A 24,630-nucleotide genomic window follows, 5' to 3' on the forward strand; every position below is an offset into this window, starting at 1 on the left:
TGTGTGTGTGTGTGTGTGTGTGTGTGTGTGTGTGTGTGTGTGTGTGTTTAATGCAGCTACGCTTATGCATATATGTATCTATATGGCTGTTTTCAACCAAAAGTGGTAGTATTAAGAGGTGGCCAGAGAAAGTATGGCTCACAAAATCTAAAATATTTACTAGTGGCATTTTCAGGTAATGTTTGTGGATTCCTATTAAGATGCCTGCTGCACCTAGCATAGTGTGAATACTTTAGAAGGAGGTCGTGGGACTATTTCATCTTTGTACATACGTATCTATCTTCGTGCCTATTGTAATGATCAAATGGTGATTCACAGAAAGTGCTCTATAAACCATAAACTTGTATATCCATGTTAATGGTTGTGATAATTATTTCAAATTATTGAAACAGAAATCTTTCCCATTACTCATTGCTTTTATGAAAGAGAGAATTTTGAAAGTTTCATTTCACCATTTTCACTGGGGACCACTCCTCCGTAGATATTTTAATGAATGTTTATTAACTCTGGTTTCATTTTTATTGTTGCTGTTGTGTTGCTGTTGCGTGCAATAATATAATGAATGTTTTTCTACACACATTTAATATACATATATCCGTGGAAGAAATTTCCAAACGTGAGATTCTGATTCAAAGATAAATGTTTAGGGGCACCTGAGTGGCTCAGTCGGCTAAGTGGCTGCCTTCGGCTCAAGTCATGGTCTCATGGTTCACTGATTCGAGGCCCACATCAGTCTCTCTGCTGTCTGCATGGAGCCCACTTGGGATGCTCTGCCCCCCTTTGTCACTGCCCCTCCCCCTCTTGTCCCTTTGTCTCTGCCCTTCCCCCACTTGTCCCCTCCCTCCCTCCCTCCCTCCCTCCTTCTCTCTCTCTCTCTCCCTCCGTCTCTCTCTCTCTCTCAGAAATAAATAAATAAAAAGTAAAACAAAAGATAAATCTTGAATTTGGGTAGGTATTACTAGATCCCCGTCCATAGGTATTGTAGTATATTCTGCATTTATCTCCATGATGTAGAAAAGTGACAATTTCTCTATAGCAATGCCAATAAGATGGGATTGTAAAACTTGGAATTTTGCAATTATAATAGGTGAAAAATAGCATCTCTGTGTGCTTTTTATGTACATGTGTCTTATTATGAGTTAAATTGATCATCTTTTCCTATTTGAAGGATACACATTTATACATTTTTTTTTTTTTACTGACTGTTCATGTCTCTTAATCTTATATTGTTTTGTTGGACTCTTTAACTTATCAATACTAATAGTTCTTTACATAATAGGTGCAATAATTTCTTGCCAATTATATGTTATGTATAGTTGTTTTTTTTTTCAAACTTACCATTTGTCTTGGGACTTTGTTTATAATTACTGCTTTATAAAAATTTATTATTTTAATGCAGTGATTTCTGGCATTTTTTGTTCTTTCCCCAATATTTTCTTTGTTGAAGTACAATTAAATACTTATATTAGTTTCAGGGGTACAGTATAGTGATTCAGTGGTTCTGTGCATTACTCAGTCCCCAGCCTGACAAGAGTACTCTTTATCTCTTTTATTTTACACATCTCTCCACCTACCTCTCCTCTGGCAACTGCCAGTTTTCTCTGTATCTAAGAGTCACTTTATCATTTGCTTGTTGGTCTCTTTTTTTCTTTTTTTTTTTTTCTTTTTAACTTCACATATGAGTAAAATCATATGATGTATTTCTCTTTTTGTTTGACTTAGCATTATAACTTCTAGGTCCACTCATGTAGTTGCAAGATCTCATGGCAAGATCTCATTCTTTTCTTGACTTTTCTGTGTGTGTGTGTGTGTGTGTGTGTGTGTGTGTGTGTGTGTGGATGTGTGTGCATACCATATCTTTTTTATCCATTTATCATATCAGTGGACACTTGAATTGCTTCCATATCCTGGCTATTATAAATAATGCTGAAAAACATATGGGTGCATATATCTTTTTGAATTAGTGTTTTGTTTCCTTTGGGTAAATACCCAGTAGTGCAATTATGGGATCATATGGTAATTCTATTTTTATTTTTATTAGTATTTATTTAGTTTTATTTTGAAAGAGAGAGAGGCAGAGAGAAGGGGAGAGAAGGGGAGGGAGAGGGAATCCCAAGCTGGCAGCACAGAGCCCGACACAGGGCTCGGTCTCACAAACTGTGAGATCATGACCTGAGTCGAAATCAAGAGTCTGAGGCTTAAGTGACTGAGCCACCCAGTCTCCCCGGTATTCTATTTTTAATTTTTAGGAACCTCCATACTGTTTTCCACAGTGGCTTCACCAGTTTACATTCCCACCAACACTGCAGGAGAGTTCCCTTTTCTCCAAATCCTTGCCAACACTTCCCATTTCTTGTCTTTTTGATTCCAGCCACTCTGCCACATCTAAGGCATTATCTCATTACACCTGTCAGAATGGCTAGAATCAGAACGACAAGAGATTCCTAGCATGTTTTTGACTAAAGCTGTATTTTTAGACTTAGAGTCTTCTGAAATTTGAGGATATGGTGTTCAGAATTAGTGACAGTAGATAAAAAATATATTCTTTAGGCCTTAACATCTATAGTTTATCACACATATTAGAAAATATTACTTATTGAATAAAAAATGGTGTCAAAGTAGAAATGCTTATGGTAGAGACCAGAAATTATAATTCTGAATATATTTGAATTTCTGTTTCCTTAGCCACTTGAAATTGGTTGTTTTACGTCTACCTCTCATATTTCCCTATAGATTATATCCTTAGATATGCAAGGTTATAATTGCAAAGTATATTGACTCTCACTAATATATATTAGGAACATTTAGTGTATGTAATAGGTAGAATTTAATTAAAAATATCCACTGCAAATAATGTCTTAATCCACAGCTGCTCACAATACACTTCATGTATTTCCAATGGTAACTGCTTGTGCTTAGCTATTGTTCTGCTGCATATATACATTTTATTTTCACTTGAATAATAGTATAGAAGTTTATTTCTTTAGCCAAGCATTTTTGTATGAAAACAAAGGAAGTTCTAATTTCCCGGGATATCTGTAAGCGGATTTTTTTTTTTACATCGCATTGCTTGATAATAAAAGGGAATGGAATAAAACTCATAAACAAAAAGTAAGAGACCGAACTGTATGTTTTTACCTAGCAGTGCATTATAGGCTAAGATATTTAATCTATTCACAATTTTATGTTTAGGTTTATGGCTCTACTGACATTAAAGATATTTTGATAATAAAAGTTAAAAACTTAATTTTTTTCAGAATAAGCAAACAAACTATGTTCTCCATCTTACATTTCCTACATTTTTGGTGTATCTGCTTATAACTATTATAATTTTTTCTAGATAATAACCATAACACAGAGAAGCTATTGCTTACATCTGTTAAGGATTTAGTTACTAAAATTCTGCCACGCTCCCTCTCCTCCCTATCTGCATCCTCTCTTGAATGATGGGTATAGACTATAGACAATTATTCTCAAATTGCTTTATTAAAAACAACACACACATCAAAGATAAGGAAGGAATTCAAGGAAAATAAAGGAGCTAAGAAACCATCTTGCCAGATTTTGCAAGTAATAGAGAGCAACGATGCTCAAAATGGTTAAGTGACCTCTTCTTGTTCAGGGTATTAGCTATGGCAGTGGCAAATAAGGAATTATAAGATATCTGATTCTTTAATGAAAATCAATTTCTAATATATAGTGCAGGAAATTCTTCTCTCATCATCACTATTACTGGCATTATTCTAAATTTTTTTTTCTTTTTAAATAGAGAACCTTAAAACCTTTTAATATGAAGTGCTGTAGTTTCAAATTAAATAAATGATTTTGAGGTTAAAGAGAGAATAAATCATGTAAAAATGATAGGGAAGGTTCAAGCTTTTCAGAGAAAGAATATATGATATCTTTAATGTCATTATGAGCTCTGAATTAAATATTAAGTGTGCAGCAGGGAAAGGTCCCAATTGTCATCTAATATTGTCAAGATGATAATTTTATGAACGTTTTTATCATAACTTCCTTGAAATGGAAAACTTCATGTATCAAAATATGACATTTGAATTTTATACAGATGACAATGTGATGGCATGATGTCGTGTGAAATTAATTATGGTATGCGGTTTTATACGGATATGGAACTTTTCCAATAATCATCATGGAAATTTAACTATTTAGTCCATTCTATAAGAAATGGGATGCATAAAAGAGGATTTTGATTTGGCATATGTTTCATTTAGGTTTTGGAAATTCAGAATTTTTTTTTAAGAAATCTGATCTCATTAAGGTTAATTACATTTTAGAAAATATGTGGTATTTTGTTTAAATATAATTTTAAAATGTTTAAGGTAATTAAGGCATTTCTTAATGTTGCACTGACAGTTTTAAGGGTCCTAATCCATTTGCTATGACCAGAGCATATATATTTATTCACATTGTGAACTTTAAAACAGTATAAAAACACACCCACCTCCGTGTGTGTGTGTGTGTGTGTGTGTGTGTGTGTGTGTGTCTGCGTGTGTGCGAGTCTGTGTGTGTCAGTGTTGTGAGCTGATTTTCATCTTTGAGAGCTTTTGGTAATGTCAAGAGACAATTTTTGCCAGACCTAAATCGTCTATATAGTTGGGTTCATGATACTTAAAAGCCCTAGAAAATGTTTTAATGCATTTTCAAGTCAGAATAAAATACGAAAATAAATATTATTCAGTTGGTATTATACTAATCTTTATGTCAACACAATTATAAATAGAATTTTTTAAATTTTTTTTAACTTTTTTCAAATTTATTTTTGAGACAGGTATAGACAGAGCATGAACGGGGGAGGGTCAGAGAGAGTGAGACACAGAATCTGAAATGGGCTCCAGACTCTCAGCTGTCAGCACAGAGCCCAACGCGGGGCTCGAACACACGGACCGGGAGATCATGACCTGAGCCGAAGTCGGCCGCTTGACCGACTGAGCCACCCAGGCGCCCCTAGAATTTATCATTTTAGTTGAAAAAGCAGCCCACAAAGGAAAAACGGTCAACCACCTGTGGAAGTTTTAACGTGGACCTGATTCGGGGTTGTGACCAGCAGGGATGTGGTGCTACCACGAGCAGTTCGTTATTAGAGACCAGAGATGCCGCTATACATTTTGTAACAGGCAGAATGCCCGGCCTCCATTAACGACAAAGAATTTTCCAGCACACCACAGCAATGCTGCCAGCATTGATCTTATATTAACGTTCTTGTGTCACATTTCTCTCGGTCAAAATGTTTTCAAATATTTTTCCGTACTGTTACCTCACTATAACGCTATTCTATATGTGACTTTTGTCATCCACGTAGAGATGGGTGTAAACTTTTGATTTGTTTATGCAATCTGACAAGTTAGTTTTCTAAGTAATGAGTTGATTCCATTACATGTATTGTGATTTCTAATACACTTGGACTTACTACTTGCAATTTATTTTGTATTTTATGTTCCCTGTTCTACTATAATGTCTTCTGGCATTTCTCTCTACTGGTTTAGAAGTTTTTATGTTGTATGTTTTTAAATTCTTTTTTTTTTTTAACATTTATTTATCTTTGAGACAGAGAGAGACAGAGCATGAACGGGGGAGGGGCAGAGAGAGAGAGGGAGACACAGAATCGGAAGCAGGCTCCAGGCTCTGGGCCATCCCAGAGTCTGATGCGGGGCTCGAACTCACAGACCGCAAGATCGTGACCTGAGCCGAAGTCGGACGCTCAACCGACTGAGCCACCCAGGCGCCCCAATGTTGTATGTTTTTGATATTTGTGCTTGCTCTTAGTTGTTTGCATGTGCTCTTGACTTTGTATGTCAAAACTTAATATTTCTACTTACCTCCTAACAACAAGACATGGGATGGTCAAATTTGGGTGATGTTACTGTGTTTTCTACTTTTTATATACCTACTGTGCCAAGTTGTTTTTAAGGCACCAAATCACTCATTATTCTTCCTGTGAGTATTAACGTTTAAAGTATATATTTATTTATATATCTAATATATGTAACAGGTCTTTACTCCCCTTTCCTTATATATCAAACTTTTCTTCTTGAGTTCAGTGACTACTTTCTGCAATATGATTGTGTCCCATTTTCTTTTTCATTGATAAACTTTATTTTGAACATTTTAATTTCACTGTAGTTAACATACAGTTTTATATTAGTTTCAATATAGTGATTCAACAAACCCATACATCACCTGGTGTTCATCATGATAAGTACACTCCTGAGCCCCTACATTTCATCCATTCCCCTACCCACCTCTTCCCGGGTAACTATCAGTTTGTTCCCTATGGTTAAGAGTCTATTTCTTGTTTTGTCTCTCAATTGTTCTCTCTCCTATTTTTTCATTGCTCATTTGTTTTGTTTCTTAAATTCAAAATATGAATTAAATCATATATTTGTCTTTCTCTGACTTACTTATTTCACTTAGCATTATACTCTCTAGCTCCATACATGTCTTTGCAAATGGCAAGATTTCATTCTTTTTTTATGGCTGAGTAATAATATATATATTACATATACATATATAATAGTATAATATATCGCATATTAATAATGTACAATATATAGCAGATATATTACTGTATTATTACTAATATATTACTAATTAGGAATATATTACTAATATTATATAATAGCAAAATATAATAGCAAAATATTACTATAATATTACTATAATAATATAATATATTATATAATAGCAAAATATTACTAATTATAACTAATTAGTAATATTACTAATTATAATTATAATTACTAATAGTAATTATTATATAATTATACTAATTATATAATTATAATTATACAATTATAATTATATAATTATACAATTATATAATTAGCAATAATAATTATCACTATTATTACTAATTATTATTACTAATTATAATCACTAATTATTATTACTAATTATTATTACTATTATTACTATTATTACTATTTTACTATTTTATTTATATTACTACTATATTACTATACTATTATTACTAATTATTAGTATATTACTAATTGCTACTATTGCTAATTATTAGTATATTACTAATTATTATTACTAATTAGCAATATATTACTAATTTATATTATATTACTAATATTACTAATATTTTACTAATATATATTAGTAATATATATTACTAATATTTATTAATATATTAATTAGTAATATATGACATGTTAGTAATATATATGCTATATATTGTATATTATTAATATGCAATATTAATATACAATACAAGTATTATACTATTATATATTATGTATATATATTAAATATATATTATTACTCAGCCATAAAAAATAATGAAATCTTGCCATTTCAACATATATGTTGTATATATTATTAATATATAATATATGTCATATATTAGTAATATTAGTAATTACTATTATATTAGTAATATATTACTAACTACTAATATATTAGTAATATATTACATATTAGTAATATATAATATATATGCTATGTATTGTGTATTAATAATATATATTTTACATATGTATAATACATATACATATATGTGCAATTACATATGTATAATATATATTATTACATATATATTATATATTATTACTCAGCCATAAAAAAAGAATGAAATCTTGCCATTTGCAATGACATGTATGGATCTAGAGAGTATAATGCTAAGTGAAATTAGTGAGTGTGTATATATATATATATATATATATACACATATATATATGTGTGTGTGTATATATACACTTATATACTATATAAATACTATAATATCCTCTAAGTATAGTATAATACTCTATATACTCTACTATATATACTATACAATACTATAATATACTATAAATATTATACTATACTTATATACTATATAAATAAGTGTGTATATATATATGTGTATATGTATACACACACACACACACACACACACACACACATATATATATATATATATATATATATATATATATATATATAAAACTTCTTTATCCATTCATCTATTGATGGACACCTGGACTTCTTCATTAATTTGGCTATCATAAATAATGATGATATAAACATTAATGTGCACATATCGCTTTGAAAGATTGTTTTGTATTCTTTAAGTAAATATCCAGTCAGATTACCAGATTGTAGCATTGTTCTATTTTTAGCTTTTTGAGGCACTTGCATATTGTTTTCCACAGTGGCTGCACCAGTTTGTATTCCCACCAATAGTGTAAGAGGGTCCCTTTTTCTCCACATCCTCACCAACCCTTGTTGTTTCTTATGTTTTTAATTGTAGCCATTCTGACAGGTGTAAGGTGATATCTCATTGTAGTTTGGATTTGCATGTTTCTGGTGATGAGTGATGCTGAGTGTTGCCAATGAAGGCTTCAGAGGCATTACTGCCTGCTCTCTCCTAGGAGTTTTGTGGTGAACTGATACAGTTCATAAAGTTTAACATGGATACCTTTACAGCAGTCCTGAGCAATACAAAGAACTTAGGATGTTTAAACACTCTTTGCTCTTCACTTTTGATATTACAATTGTTTAATATCTTTCTCCTCATTAAAAAAGTACGTTCTAGGTTTTTCTTGATTACAATTATTCAAACATCAGATTTTGCTTGGATTAATTCAGGTTTACCAATACCTATGTTCTCTACTGCTTCCACCTTCTTCCTTCTGGTTTGATTTTTTTTTTAATTTTTTTTCAATGTTTATGAGAGAGACAGGAGGAGTGAAAGCAGAGGAGGGGCAGAGAGAGGGAGACACAGAATCTGAACCAAGTTCCAGGCTCTGAGCTGTCAGCACAGAGCCCCACGCGGGGCTCAAACTCATGAACTGTGAGATCATGACCTGAGCCATAGTCAGACACTTAACTTACTGAGCCACCAAGGCACCTCTCTGGTTTGATTTTATTATCGTCCATAAATATAATCTTTCTTTTATTTGTTTTTCTGTTTAGTGTGGGAGTAGTGAAATTTTTTTGTTTTTTTTCTTTTTGGTTTTTTTGTTGTTAAAATTTGTTTAACTGAATCGTTGTTTTGTGTATATAGGAATCTGTAGTGAGTTTTTCCATTATTGATTTATTATGGATATATTGTATGATGAACTCTATTTTTTCATGAGAAATCTGTTGTAATTTCATTTTTAAGATTTTTAAAAGTCTCTTTATTTATTTTGAGACAGAGACAGCGAGAGTGGGAAAGAGGCAGAAAGAAAGGGAGAGAGAAAAAATTCCCAAGCTGGCTGCACACTGTCAGCACAGAGCCTAATGTGGGGCTGGAATTCAGAAAAACGCAATATCATGACCTGAGCTGAAACCAAGACTTGGATGCTTAACTGACTGGGCCACCCAAGTGCCCCATCATTTTAATTTCTTTTGCTTGCATTGATTTCAGGATTATACTGTTTTCTTTGTGGTCTGTAGATTCACTGTAGATTCAAGCTTTGATTACTTTTCTTTATTTGGCTTTCTATTTTTCTCAGTCTATATATTAATTAGCAAGGGCTGCCATGACAAAGTACTATAAACCAAGTAGTTTAAACCACAGAAATGCGTGGTCTTACTGTCCTGAAGGCAAGCAGTATGAAATCAAGATGTCGGCAGGGGTGATTCCTCTTGTGGTTTCTGAGGGAAGACTTTTTGTAGGCTACTCTCCTTAGCTTAGCTACTTACCTTCAGGTTTACATGGTTTTCTTCTTACACATGCATCTCTGTGTCCAAATTTCCCCTTTTCATGGGGACTTCAGTCAGATTAGAGTCCACTTAATGACCTCATTTTAACTTAATTAGCTCTGTAAAGACCCTGTCTCTAAATCGAGTATTGACAGTTAAATCTTCAACATATGAAGTTTGCTGGCACAAAATTCAACCCACAATCATGTAGAATCAGTAGTTGTATATTTATGGAGGTTTTTATATGTAATTACAGAATTATTGTATGTTATTTCTTTGTATTTTTGATTTTCTCATTTTTTGTTTCATTCTGAAATCTCTATTTGATATAATTTCTGTGAAATTTATTTCTAGCATACTAATCCTCTCTCCAACTAAGCTGAATATGTTCTTTGACTTACACATGAATTGAATACATTTTTAAATTTCTAGTTGTGTGTGGTTCCATTTTTACTTTTTATATATAATGACCTATATTTTCATTTTGGCCTCTGTTTCTTCTCTTAGTATTTTAATTGTCACAATCTACTCATTTAGCAATCTGGTTCAGATTTTCTCATTTATTTTTCTGCTTGATTAATTTGCATATTTCTTTTGTCTATTTACCTTCCGTCATGGAGCTCTGATCCAAGTATGCCTTTTAAAATTTTAAATTCATTTGTCCTTAATAGAGTGCATAAGTAGGAGTGGGGATTTTGGCTTGAGAAATATCAGTGAAAAGCCACGTATCTTTTTGTCTGCTGGAAACCAGTTCATTTCATAAATCGGAATGAATATTAATTTTTAAGTACAGTTTCTTGTCTATACATTCAATGAAAATGGCAACAAAAAGAATGCAAATAACACTAAAAATATAAAACTTACACCTTTCATCTGGGCTGTAGGATTTGGTTTCAGTTTATTGCAGAACTCCTAATAGAACCATGAACTCCTCATAGAACATTAACCTCCCTGTACTTTCTTAAACTGGTGGGTAAGTAGTCTAATTTTCATTTCATGGAGGGTTTTTGTTGTTTGTTTGTACTCTTGCTTTTTTTTTTAATTTATTTTAACATTTATTTATTTTTGAGACAGAGAAAGAGCATGAATGGGGGAGGGGCAGAGAGAGAGGGAGACACAGAATCCAAAGCAGGCTCCAGGCTCTGAGCCATCAGCCTAGACCCTGACGCGGGGCTCGAACTCATGGACCGCGAGATGGTGACCCGAGCTGAAGTCGGACGCTTAACCGACTGAGCCACCCAGGTGCCCCTGTAGTCTTACTTTCTTTAGATATCTTCATTCTAATTCTATACCTTGAGGAGACTAAAAGTCCTGACTTCTAATATTTAGGAGATGTAAAAAGTAAGTTCTAGGTCCCCAGAACTTTTATCCAGTTTAATTTCCCTCCAGAAGGATCAGCTGGCTGCTAGTTGGATATGATCTCTGTGGTACTAAGTTCTCTATCCGTTCCTTTTCCCCAGTAAATTATCTTTCACTTTTTCTAGCTCACTCATATAATACTTTAACTTTTATTTTTTTTTTACATTCTTTTTATCATTTATATTAAGATACATGTCTTTATTAGCTTTGTCTGCCATTTTTTGGTTATATCTTGCCTCAGGTTTTTCTTTATATAAAAAAAAATTGAATTAGGCAATTTTCTCAATATCTCTTCTGGATGTAAATAATATTATTAGTTTTACCATGCTTCAATATTCTCATGCAGAAGTAGATATTAATCTAAATGTTCCCAAAATATGAAAGAGTAGAAATATGCATTCTAAAAATCTGATAGCAGTTCTTAACTAATTATAGTCTCATTTATTTCAACATGAATTTTCCCTAAGAAAACGAGTTTTTTTCAACATAGGTATTAGATTATTCTCAGGATATCTGTTCCATTATTTTATTGATTTTTATTCAATGGATTTTTAACATCAAATTGCACTGGATCTCACATAGAAAAGTTATTTAATTTGAAATTTGAGCCTTCAGGGTCTTCAGATACATTTAGGATTTTATTTTTGTTTTTGAGATTCATCAAGAAAATATCAAGCATTCGTTATAAGAATTAAAATGAAATATAATCAATTCCTTTCTTCTAGGATATTTCTTTTCATTTGTATGATTTGTCACTTTATTCACAGCAATTAAAAAATATATACTAAGAAGTAATTTTCTACACTAAAAATAATACAAAATATAAATTAAAAAAATAAACTGTACTAAACTCAGCTTTCTCTTTGATTTGCATCATTTAGAACTATAGTTTGATTGCAGTTGAGTTTATTTTAATGAAAATTGAATACTATTTAGCATATATTCATTCATTCAAAATTTCTTGAGTCCTTAGTTCTGCACAGTATTCTAAGCATGGATTATATGGTTATGAACAAAACAGATATAATGGAGGACATCGATATTAAACTGGCATTCACACAAATACATATCCAACTATAAATCATGATTGAGGATTATGGAATAAAATGTGCTCGTGTGTAGTGTAACACCGAGATTGATGATGATAGAAGAACTCTCTGAGGAAAGAATAGTCAGGCGATATCTCAAAATGAATAGGAGCTAATCAGTCCAAATTGGTGGTATGCGTGTTTATGACTATTGGGAATGGAAGCATGTCTATGGTGTAGGAATAACACATGTATAGATCCAGTCATGGAAAGACATTTTGGATTTGAGATTCAAAGAAAGACCCAGGTGCCTGTAATTCATATTTAGAGAAATAGGAAGGCATTGTTGACTTTTGAGGAGAAAATTGCATGGTGTTATTTTGTTTGTTTGTTTTTAAGCGATCACTTTGTCCTATGATCAACTGAATTGCAGGGAAGAAGTCCAGGAAAATCAAAAGTAGCTTATTTTCTGTAAAAGAGTTAATATAGAAACAGAAATTAATAGAGTGTAGTTTGCTTACTTACTTTCCCATAATGATTGAAGGGAAAATGTGTTCATGTACTGTATAATGTGTTGTGGAATCAGGAGAGGACTTGAGACATACTTGTAACACATATATAAGTGACAGTGGTGGGACTCACCTTGGACAGGTAGCCTTGATTTTCCTACTACGTAATTGTTTAACCTTTGTAAATCCAAACTTCCAAACAGAGTTTATTATTCACATTAATAAGGCAGATGAATGAAATGATTGTCAGAATCATATTTCACTTCAAAAGTCACTGCTTCAGCATGAATTTGATGGTTTAAAAAAAAAAAAAACTACAGCATGCCATACACTCTGCAAGAGCTGGAGAGTATACCAATGAAAGATGCATTCCCAGAAATTCGTGAAATTCATGAAGAGGAAGCAAATTCAAGAAGAAATGATTGGATCACATTGCTAAAGGTGCAGTAACAGTGCTAAGCACAAGGGGTGGTGGTACAAGAAGAGAAGTAAAATTCTTGACTTAGATCCTCAGAAGAGAAAGAGCATGAACTAATACGTTGCTACTAATAACAAATGAGACTGGTAGAATATATAGGTTCAAAGACCAACAATGGAATTTCAGTAACAACATATCTGAAGTGAAGATGTAGCATTCAAAATCATGTAAGAACAGTAGCTGGAGCGGAGTGCAGGTTGAAAAGAAGGAGCAGGGATGAAGCTGGAGAGCATGATGGGCCATAGACACCTATCCTGGCAGGAGAGTCCAAGGAGATTGTCCAGAAGTTTGGGAATGAATTGAAGGATTTTCAAGTGGGAAGTGATATGAGATAGTTAGACCAAGTTTGGAGACAGAGAAGATGCTTTACCATTATTCAATCTAAACTTGAATTTGGTAATCACAGAAGAATTTCAGAATAGGAAATCAACAAAACATCATTTTTTTTTTACATTTATTCATTTATTTTGAGAGAGAGAAAGAGAAAGAACACAAGCAGGAGAGGGACGGAGAGAAGGGGAGACAGAGAGAATCTCAAGCAGGCTCTGCACTGTTATCCCAGAGCCCAGTGCAGGGCTGAAACCCTAAAACCATGAGATCCCGACCTGAGCCAAAATCAAGAATAACTGAAATCATGTTTAACTGACTGAGCCACCCAGGTGCCCCAACCAAACAATTTTTTCGGATGTGGCATTGACAGATATCATTGAGTGAGAGTGAGAGATGCGATGTAAAACTGTTTGAAGATAGTTGGCAAGGTTCTCATACTTAGGGGCTGAAGAGTAAAAGTGGATCTTGTCTGGGAGCGAGGTTAACCTGAACCGGCTATGTCCAGGGTGCTTTGTGGGCACACACGTAAGCAGGTATAGAGAAATGCACTCAAGGGTGTAGGCTAAATGTAGGAATGGGAGACCCTGGAATCTAAATGGTGACTGAAGCCAGGCATAGAGATTTAGGGATAATTCTATGGACTGTAGGCTCAGAATGGAATTCTGGGGAACATGAATTTTTAAGAGGAAAGAAAAGTCTAGGTCTGTATAAACGGTTTGAAAATGGAATTCGAAAGACAGAGCAGAGACGACAGAACAGAAGTGGAATCATCGTAGATAAGGAAGGAGACAGTCTCAAGGGGGAGGAAATGGACAATGAGCTCTGATGTTTGAGTGAGGAGACGAGAACGCTATGTTGATTGCTTAAAAACGTATTAAGAAGATAGATTTCACGTGAAGTGTTCTCAGCGCCACACCCACCACAATTACTGCTACTAAAGAGGGGAGGAGGAAACTTTTGTTATGTCATAGGTTGTGGTTTTGCTTTCACAGATGTATACTTATCTCCAGACTCATCAAGTTGTATATTTAAATATGTACATCTTTTGTATGTCAATTATACCACATTAAAATGTTAAAAAAGACAGATAACCATAACACATTTTTAATTGAAAGAAAAAGTAGTTGTATTTTTCATTTTGGTTTTGTGTGTGTGTGTGTGTGTGTGTGTGTGTGTGTTTTGTTTGTTTTTTAACATATGAGGTTCTTTTCTCCCAAACAACTTTAGTTGTGTCTAGAGGGTGGACCTGTATTCAAGCAGACTGAGTTGTCGATGAGGAAGAAGGTTATAAATAAATGTGATCTATGGATTATTTACTTACTTTACTTGTGGAAGACCTATCCATATTCTTCAGGGCTTTTATCAGTTGACCCTTAGCCATTAATTGTCCACAACCTGTAAAACTTTACATATTCCTCAGCCTGCTACTCACCCTGAATTCTTCTCATCTCCTTTGGTGATTGACACAATGTTTGTATTGGTTAGTAATTTCCTACTGGCTGTTGAAGGAAAACGTGTAAAAACTCGTTTAACAATGGGAAATAATTTACTAGTTTGCATATCTGAAGAACAGAACAGGTTCAGGGAAGAGGCAGAATCAGAAATACAAATGATGTGATTAGGATTCTAACCAGTTCCCTAAAGCTGGAAGCTTGTAAAGTCTGTCAAGTTCAAGGCCTAAGATATGCAGCCAACAGTTCAGTGTCTGCTCTGTAATGAAAAGGATCCCCTTCCTTGCAGCTCGATACAATGCTTTTAAGTGCCCAAATATTTTTTTTCAATTCCACCTGTTAGGATCTGTCTTTTAAAACCTCCCATTTGGAGGTGTGAATTTCTCTATCAATCAGAGTCCCGTGGTTGAAGACAATCTACACTGTTTACCTGACAAACAGAAACAAAGCAAAACATAAAAATATAAAATAAGAACAATCCATTTAATGGAAAATATATACGCCCATTCTTTGAGCTTTATTGGGCTGTTGTTCAAACACCACACTGGATTAATGACAGTCAACCTTTGCCAATTAACTTAAGTCTGAATTTCTGATTTAACCAAGAAAAGTGTCAAACTATCATAATGGGTTTAGACACATGCTGTCCAACAGAACTTTCTGCAGTTTTGACCATATTTTATATCTGCACTATTCCTTATGGTAGCTGCTAGCCACATGTGACTATTGAACATTTTAAATGTGGCTAGTGCCATTAAGAGACTGAATGTTTGTATTTTATTAATTTAAATTTAAATAGTTACTTGTCGCCATTGGCTACAGTATTAAACAGTACAGGTTTAGACTAATCAGAAAGGAAAAACCATATACAAATAATATACAAAAGTATGATTCTGTAAAAGTCACAACAATATAGACATCAAGATTGAAATTAAACACTGTGGGTCTAGTGACTTTAGTAATGTAAAAAAAATATGAAGACTGGTAAGATGAAACCTGATTATCTTTTCTTTTTTTAAAAAACATTTCATAATGTTTATTTATTTTTGAAAGAGACAAAGTGTGAATGGGGGAGGGGCAGAGAGAGAGAGAGAGAGAGAGAGAGAGAGAGAGACCCAGAATCTGAAGCAGGCTTCAGGCTCTGAGCTGTCAGCACAGAGCCTGACACGGGGCTCAAACCCATGAACCGCCGCCCCAAACCTGATTATCTTTTCCTTGATTTCAAGTAGCATACGTTGTTATTGTTCAGTTTACTTCTATCTATGAGGGTGTGGGTGGGTGCTTGTACTCAGAGGCATGATTTAGTGAATCACCTCCTTGACTGCAACGTAATCTCACTGTGAGTAATTTAAAGACAAAACTTTCCAGATGGATAGTGGATAGATCACAAGAATTGTCAGAAAGGCTAGTGAGTCAGTGTTGAAGGAAAGCAGGAACCAGGGGGCTTAGTGGCTGCAAATGCAGCCAAGTTGATGTCCAGAGACGATGAAGTCAGAACATTGCCACTTATATTTCTACCCCTGGGTTTGCATTGCTGCTGTCTTCTGTGTTCTTGATAATGCGATGACAAATAACATTTGATCTTCCCCTTGGTCTTTTTGTCACTCGGGGAAGTTTTAAAACTCCAGGTAAGAGCATATGTTGGCTCAATCTCAGTCATGTGCTGGGAGTCTGGCTGCCCCAAGGAGGAAATGCAATCTGGCTCCGGAAGTTTCCATAATTAAAAAGCATTCACTCTTCCACCAAAAATCTCACATGGGGGATTCAGCTCTTCAAAAATAAGATAGGGGTCCACAAAACACACACTTGCACACTCACACACATACACACATACCCAGCGTTTAGGTTAATATAATCCTCAACTGTATAGGAAAGTTTAATATATTTGACTTTTGTTTTACTTCATTATTTTATGCATTGTGTCTCCAAGATAAATATTCATTCTATTTAAAAAAAAAAACCCTCAGAATAGAGATCACTTTCTTTTTTTGAACTCATTTCAGCAATGCGCACTGACTTAGTTTGAAGTGTGTGTGTGTGTGTGTGTGTGTGTGTGTGTAAACTAAAAGTAATGATTCATAAACTTGTTCTGGAACATCTTGTCTGCTTGGTAATTGCTTGTTCAGTTCATTAGCTGCTTTGCATGCATGGGTTCTTTGTGTTGTTATATCAAAATTATGGGAAGTATTAAACACGTCTATAGTATTCAAGGTAATATAAACTACTTTTAATTAAAATAAGAGGACAGTAAGCAGAAAGGAAATGTTCTAAGAGAGACCTTTATGTATTTTACTTGGAATTACACTCCTTTCTTCTCTATGACTTACGTTAAGACTGTGTGCTGTTTTTTCCTCCTTCTAGGATTGCCATTGTTACTCTTGTTCTTTGAACCCTGTTATTCCATTGAATTAAATTGACTGTAAGGAGATTCCAGTTTTATTACTATTTTTATAAACATTGAGATGGAGAATAGTAAAATAATATTTAATTACATATCAATTATCTGAACAAACAACATCAAACAAATATTTATGTTTCTGGAGGAGGAGTGTCAATGCAGCTATAGGAGACCAAAGCCTCCTTTTGAAGAGCTTTTAATTTGCATCTAAGTTATTTCTATTCTGTGTTTTGCAGCTGCATTTTTCTTAATGTCTGTAAGAAATGTTGAAAATAACAAGGAGTGGGGGCCTGGGTGGCTCAGTCGGTTGAGCGTCTGACTTCGGCTCAGGTCATGATCTCACAGTTTGTGCGCTGAGCCCCACATCAGGGTCTGTGCCGACAGCTCAGAGCCTGGAGCCTGCTTCGGATTTTGTGTCTCCCTCTCTCTCTGCTTCTCTCACACTGTCTCTCTCACTCTCACTGTCTCAAAAATAAATAAACATTAAAAAAAAAAAAGAAAATAACAAGGAGATAAATATACACTACATTTAGGTTATGTGTTGCAAACAAAGCCTTGATCTGGTGTATATTACTAGGCACACATACTGATAAGGCACATAGCTATAGTTTTCAACTTTGTTTGGATATTAGAATCAGGTAGAAAGTTTTAAAAAAATAGTCAAGGGGCGCCTGGGTGGCTCAGTCGGTTAAGCGGCCGACTTCAGCCAGGTCACGATCTCGCGGTCCGTGAGTTCGAGCCCCGCGTCAGGCTCTGGGCTGATGGCTCGGAGCCTGGAGCCTGCTTCCGATTCTGTGTCTCCCTCTCTCTCTGCCCCTCCCCCGTTCATGCTCTGTCTCTCTCTGTCTCAAAAATAAATAAAACGTTAAAAAAAAATTAAAAAAAAAAATAGTCAAGCCCAGACTGCACATCAGATTAAGTCAGAAAATCTGAAAAGTAGAACCCTGATATCAGGATATTTTAAAGTTACCAAAATAATCCTAACTTAGTATCATTTAGAACCACTGTTTTTTAGGCTCAGTTTGCTGATAGTATATAAAGATACCTTGAGCAAAATGACAAAAATCTTTAATAGTGTTGGAAATTGTTCCTTTGATTTAGTAACTGACATCTGTAAAATAACGATCATCTTAATACACTCACGGTCTTGAATACACTTGAATAATGCTAAAACTTGTAAGTGAAATTATTCTTCCTCTTTTAAAAACATATGATTAAATGAGACTGAGTATTTTTTCTCTACATATTCTCACATCGCCTTTATTGTTTTGTTATGTTGATTTTCATTTTTTAATATAATACATGTACATAGGGGAGAAATGTCAAATTGTGCAAAAACAGTTTTAACAAAATTATTATTTCCTTCTTCCTTACCAGTCCCTTCTCATAGCCATCCTTTACAGATCAAAATCGATCTAATATTTTAGCTCCTTTGTGTTAACATTACTGCACTTATTTTAATTTCCCACTGTGTTATATGAAGATCTACTGGTTTATAATCCTATCTCTATCTCCACACATTGTCTTATCATTAGTTCTTAAATTTTTTCCTTTGGTCATCTTTTTCACATACATAAAAGCTGACATTTTTATTTCTTCCTTTATCAACTATAGAAAGGCTACCATTACTTCCAATTTTTTTTTTCTTTTTCTTTTTATTTTTCTTTTTTTAGGATTAGTTTATGGAAACCCTACCATTGGCTTTGGAAGGCATTGAAATAGATGGCAGAGTTTGGGCTACTTTTATCACTAGCTGGCAGAGTTCTTTCTCTAAGATATCTCAATTTATGTTTTTCTTAAAAATTTTTGCTTGCTGTTTTCCAGGAATATGCACTATTGTTGGAAGAGGTTTATGAGTGGCTGTGGAGTATTTTGCATGGCAATATCAAGTACTTTTTCTGTAATTGTTCCATAACGTTTATGATTTAGAACATTTCACCCCTGTCCTCCGTTTTAATTGGTGTTGCTTTCTCCTACGCTTTTCAGGAAATATACAAGACAGGTATAGCAGATTCCCTCCTCACATTTTTAAGAATATAGTTTCCTTTGTCCTTATATATCAATCATCATTATTTCATTTGAAATTTATGTTAAGAACCTACTGAAATGTCTTGTGTTTGGAGAAAACCTTACAAACCGTACTTCGCATAGTGCTTAAGTCTTTTAAATAATTTTTATAGTTTAATGAGTCTTCAAGGAGAAGAAAAAAAAAGTTTGTGCTCAAACTGCCATCTTGAGCAGAAAGGCTCAGGGAACCTCACATAAAGGACAATGCGAATTGTGTTACAATGTTTCTCGCAAATTACAGTCTGCAAACTTTACATGTGCTAAATATTGAGGCTATATAAACATGGGAAAGATGCTGTATGGCAGTAACATTTTTTATCAGAGCCAACTGCATAGTCACCAGTTTTAACTAACATGTTGAATTCATTGTCTTCCATGTGTTAGTTCTTAGACAATAGGAAAAAAAAATCTCTTGGCGTGGTGGTGCAGCAATGATGGTATTTTCATACATTTTCATACACTATGTAAAGATTCTATGTTCTACTCTTTTTCCATAATTCCTTAAGATGTTTTATCATATCATATATACTTTGTAACGTATTTAAACATTCAAATTATAGGGGCGCCTGGGTGGCTCAGTCGGTTGAGCATCCGAGTTCGGCTCAGGTCATGATCTCATGGTCCCTGAGTTCCAGCCCCACGTCGGGCTCTGTGCTGACAGCTCAGAGCCTGGAGCCTGTTTCAGATTCTGTGTCTCCCTCTCTCTCTGCCCCTCCCCCGTTCATGCTCTGTCTCTCTCTGTCTCAAAAATAAATAAACGTTAAAAAAATTTAAAAAAATAAACATTCAAATTATAAAATTTAGTCAACATCTATAACTAAAGATTAGAAGAAAAGTATACCTTTAAAAGACACTAAGCACAGATCTGATAGGTCTGTATCACTAAGACACTAAGATATGTCTGTTAACTTTGAACTAAGTGGAAATTAATATCTAACATAGTTTATACTCAATTCTGGTAAAAACGTGGAGACAAATATGATCGCTAGGTATCTCTTCACTTGCTTTAAGATATGATTTTTGAAGAAGAAATAAGTGTCATTTATCCATGTTAGAAAACAGACGCTCATATCGTTCACATTCTTCCCCCCCCCGACCCCATCCCAGTGAACAACAACAGATTCTTGTCTGCTATGAGTATTTTTAAAGTTCTGAGAGCGCATCATTGTTTTTGTCCAACTAAGTATGCTTTTTAAATTAAACATTTTAATGAGATAATTTTAACTTCCCACATAGTTGTAAGAAATAATACAGAGAGATATCTCACAAAGTCTGCCCACTACCTCCTGATGGTAATTAGTTGCAAAGCTATAGTGTATTATCACAACCAGGATGTGGACCCTGATATAATCCACCAGATTTCCCAAAACTTCCTTGTAATTATTTATTTGCACGTCTGTTTATTAAGTTCTATAAAGACATTATCATCGATGCAGGTGCATGTGTCCCCGCTGCCACATTTACCCTACTGAACAAACTCGACCCTACAAGGGTCCATCACATCGCCCTTCTGTAACAATAGTCCTTTTCCTCCAGTCATCACCTTATCCCCCTTCCCTCCTACCATCTCTAACCCCTGGCAAACATGAATCTCCTCTTCCTTTCTATAATTTCAGAAATGTCATAGAAACGAGAGTATACAGCATACAACCTTTCGGGATCGACTGTTGTGCATTAGGCACAAGGCTTTGGAGATTACTTACCAACTTACTCAAGTTGGTGCACGTGTCACTAGTTTGCTCCTTCTTATTGCCACATAGGCCTCCCCTACATGCGTGTGCCACATGCTGGTTAACCATTCATCTGCCCAGGGACACTGGGCCTGATTCCAGTTTGGAGCTATCACCAATAAAGCTTCTCTGAACATTCATTTGTAGGTGCATGTGTGAACATGAGTTCTCGTTTCTTTGGGATACTTTCCAGAGTGTGCAGTTGATGTGTTACATGGTAGTAACATATTTGCCTTTTATTAAAGAACCACCGGCCTGTTTTTTAGAGTGGTTGTGATTTTTCACATCCTCTCCAGCTATCTATGAGTGACTCGGTTCTTCACTTCTTCCCCAATATTTAGTGCTGCTGGGTTTTTTTTAATTTTTTTTTAAATTTTTTTATTTTTTTATTTTTTTATTTTTTAGCCTTTCTGATCTCATGTAGTTTAAAATGTAGTTTAAATTTCCTTTTGCCTAACGGCTAACGATATTTGACAACTTTATGTGTCCTTATTGACAGCCTGTTTCTTTGGTAAAATGACCGTCCAGGGCTTTTGCTCATTTTCTATTTTTTTTTACTGTTAAGATTTGAGAGTTCTTTATATATGCTAGACACATTGTTGGATATGTAGTCGGCAAATGCTCCCAGTCTCTAGGGAGTAATTATATTACCTTTTGATTCTCTTCACATAGGCTTCTCATGGAGAAAAACCTTTTAAATTCAGTAAGACCCAACTAATTAAATTTTCCCTTTCTGTATCATGCTTTTGGTGCCAAATCAAAAAAATCCTTTCCCAATATCAGGTAACCAAGATTTTCTTCCCCCCTTCCCTGGCCCCACCGTAAATTGTATACTTCTAGATTTCCCATTTATGTCTACAGGGCGATTTTGAGATAACTTTTGTATACAATTGCTTGAAAAGGCTGTCCTTCCTCTTTTGCACTGGTTTTGTGCCATTGTTAAAATTCAGTTGAGCGTATTTGTGTAGGTCTATTTCTGGGTCATCAATTCTATTCCATTGATCTATATGTCTCTCTCAAACAATACCACACCTTCTTGGTTGCGGTAGCTATATAAGCAGCATTAATGTCAAAGATAAGATGTTTCTTCCTTGTCAAGATTATTTTAACGAAGGGCCTCTATCTTCCTATAAAATTTTGGAATAAGCATGTTTATATTTATAAAATATATTACTGGAATTATGATAAAGGCATTGCATTAAACTGATGAATTTTGGAAGGACTGACATTTTCCTGTGTTGAATCTTCCAACTCATGAACATGATACCTTTATTTACTCTTTGATTTCTTGCATCAGCATTTTGCAGTTTTCAACATACATTGCATAAAACATCCTGTGCATGTTTGTTTACTGTGCCAGTTTTAAGTTTATGACTTTCTTTAGCGTGGTTGTAAAAGGTGTTATGTTTTAATTTTAATTTCTGCATGCTCATTGCTAGTGTTGATTGGTGTTTGTTGGTCCTCTGTCCTGAAAACTTGCTGAACTCCCTTACTAGTTCTAGGAGCTTTTAATATTTTGATTGGTTGTGAAGGTTTTCTGCCTTGATAATGATGTTTCCTAAAAATAGGGAGGATTTTAACTCTGCCCTTTAATCTGTACACATTTTTATTTCCTTTGCCTTTTTGCTGCACTGGCTAGGACTTACAGTACTAGGTTGAGTTAGGGTGGCGAGAGATGACATTTTGGCATGTTTCTAATCTTACAGGAAAAGAATTCAGCTCTTCACTATTAGATATAATGACACAGGTTTATCACATACGGTCTTTATCAAAGTTAGTTAATTCCTATCTATTTCTAACGTTTTGAGTTTTTATCGTGAGTAGACATTGGAGCTTCCCAGATATTTTGTGACTCTTCTTTTTCCTTTCTTTAACTTATTGATATGGTGAATTGCATTGGATGAGTTTTATTATCTTGCCCGCAAGTTCACTGATTCTATCTTCTGTCTTTTCCACTCTATTCTCATGCCAATCTAGTATTTTTTTCTAGTATTGTATTTTATGATTCTCTGATTTTCTTTTGGCTACTTTTTAATAAATGCTTCACTGATATTATCATTTGTTTCAAGATAATTTGTAATTTATTACTGAAGCATTCTCACAAAAGCTACTTTAAAATCCTTGTCAGATACTTCCAACTATCTGTTCATATTGATGTTGGTATCAGCTGATTGTCATTTATCATTCAAGTTGTGATATTCTTGGTTCTTTGTGTAGTGGGTTAGTTTATATTATTTTCCAGATATTTTTTTTCGTATTATTATTGCAGGCTCTGAATCCTACTTAAATGTTCTTTTTTTTCTCAACAGACCACTACCCAGTTTAGGTTTAGCAAATGGGTTTTTGCCTACTTTTATGGCCCATGGCTCTAGTGGCAGTAAATGTTCAGTGACTTTGTGGTATTCTTTTCGTCTGCTTAGTTTATATGGAGTCCCCAGGGTCCCCATTCATCTCAGGTGATGCTACCTATGAAGGCAAAGTGGGTCTTCCCCAGGCCCCTCTGCTAAGGGTCTCTTGGTGGTGGAATGGTATGGCAGAATGCCCTTACTGGTGGCCATTGGCTTCCCTAATGTCCTTGGACTGGAATGAAGCATCTAAAGACCATTAAGTAAAGAAACTTCTTGGAGTTGACCAGAGGTTGTTGGGTCTCTCCAGCATCTCTGCTCTCCTGTGTCAGTAGCTCTTAGTGGAAAAGGAGAGCCTTACATTCTGTGAGGAAGCAGAGTGCATCCATTAGCTGCTTGGTGGGGCTCCCCAAAACCTCCTTTTTCAGAGTTAGCTGCTCATCTGATAATATCAGAGGGACTTCCATTTGATCCAGGGGAGAAATCAGCCTACTCAGGTCCTTTTGTTATCAGGTTGAAGAGTCAGGGGAAAAAAAAAACAGTTCTGAGTAGCATTCTTCTGTTGGGTTGAAGGATGTAAGACACCCTGCCACTGTCCTATTCCTTCAAACCCAGTATGACAGAAGTCTCACTCTTCTTACCATGTTTTAGTATTCACTGATGATCGCCCCTTTGCCCTTTCCAGTATTTATAATTTTGCTTATGAGCCAGGAATAGGGAAAATTGGGTCTGCACCATCATCTTTGTATTAGAAGCCTTGCACGGGGGCACCTGAGTGGCTCAGTTTGTTAAGCATCCCAATCTTCATTTTGGCTCAGGTCATGACCTCACAGTTTGTGAGATCGAGACCTGCATCAGGCTCTGTGCTGACAGTGTGGAGCCTGCTTGGGATTCTCTTTCTCCTTTTCTCTCTCTCTGTCCTTCCTGTGCTCACTCTCTCCCTCTCTCAAAAATAAATAAATGAAAATTCAAAAAAAGAAGTCTAGCATATATTTCAGATATTAATTCATTTATATATCTTATTTACCATTGCAAACACTTTATTTATCAATCTATCTTGTGGCGGGGGGTCGGGATTCTAACACTATATCTCCTGCATGCCTATTTTAGGGGAAAATGTCATTAATATGTGTTGTTAAATCTAGTTTAGTTAGAATTAATCCCATTGCATGTTGCAATACTACTCATAGCACTATTTTAGATGAAATCTAGTTCATTGGGTTGTGACTTACTCTTGATAATTCCATTTGAATTTTGAGAGACAGTACTTGGTTCCTTTATAGATAAATATTCAAATGA

The sequence above is a fragment of the Panthera uncia genome (assembly GCF_023721935.1).
Source record: "Panthera uncia isolate 11264 chromosome A1 unlocalized genomic scaffold, Puncia_PCG_1.0 HiC_scaffold_17, whole genome shotgun sequence".
Taxonomy (NCBI): Eukaryota; Metazoa; Chordata; class Mammalia; order Carnivora; family Felidae; genus Panthera; species Panthera uncia.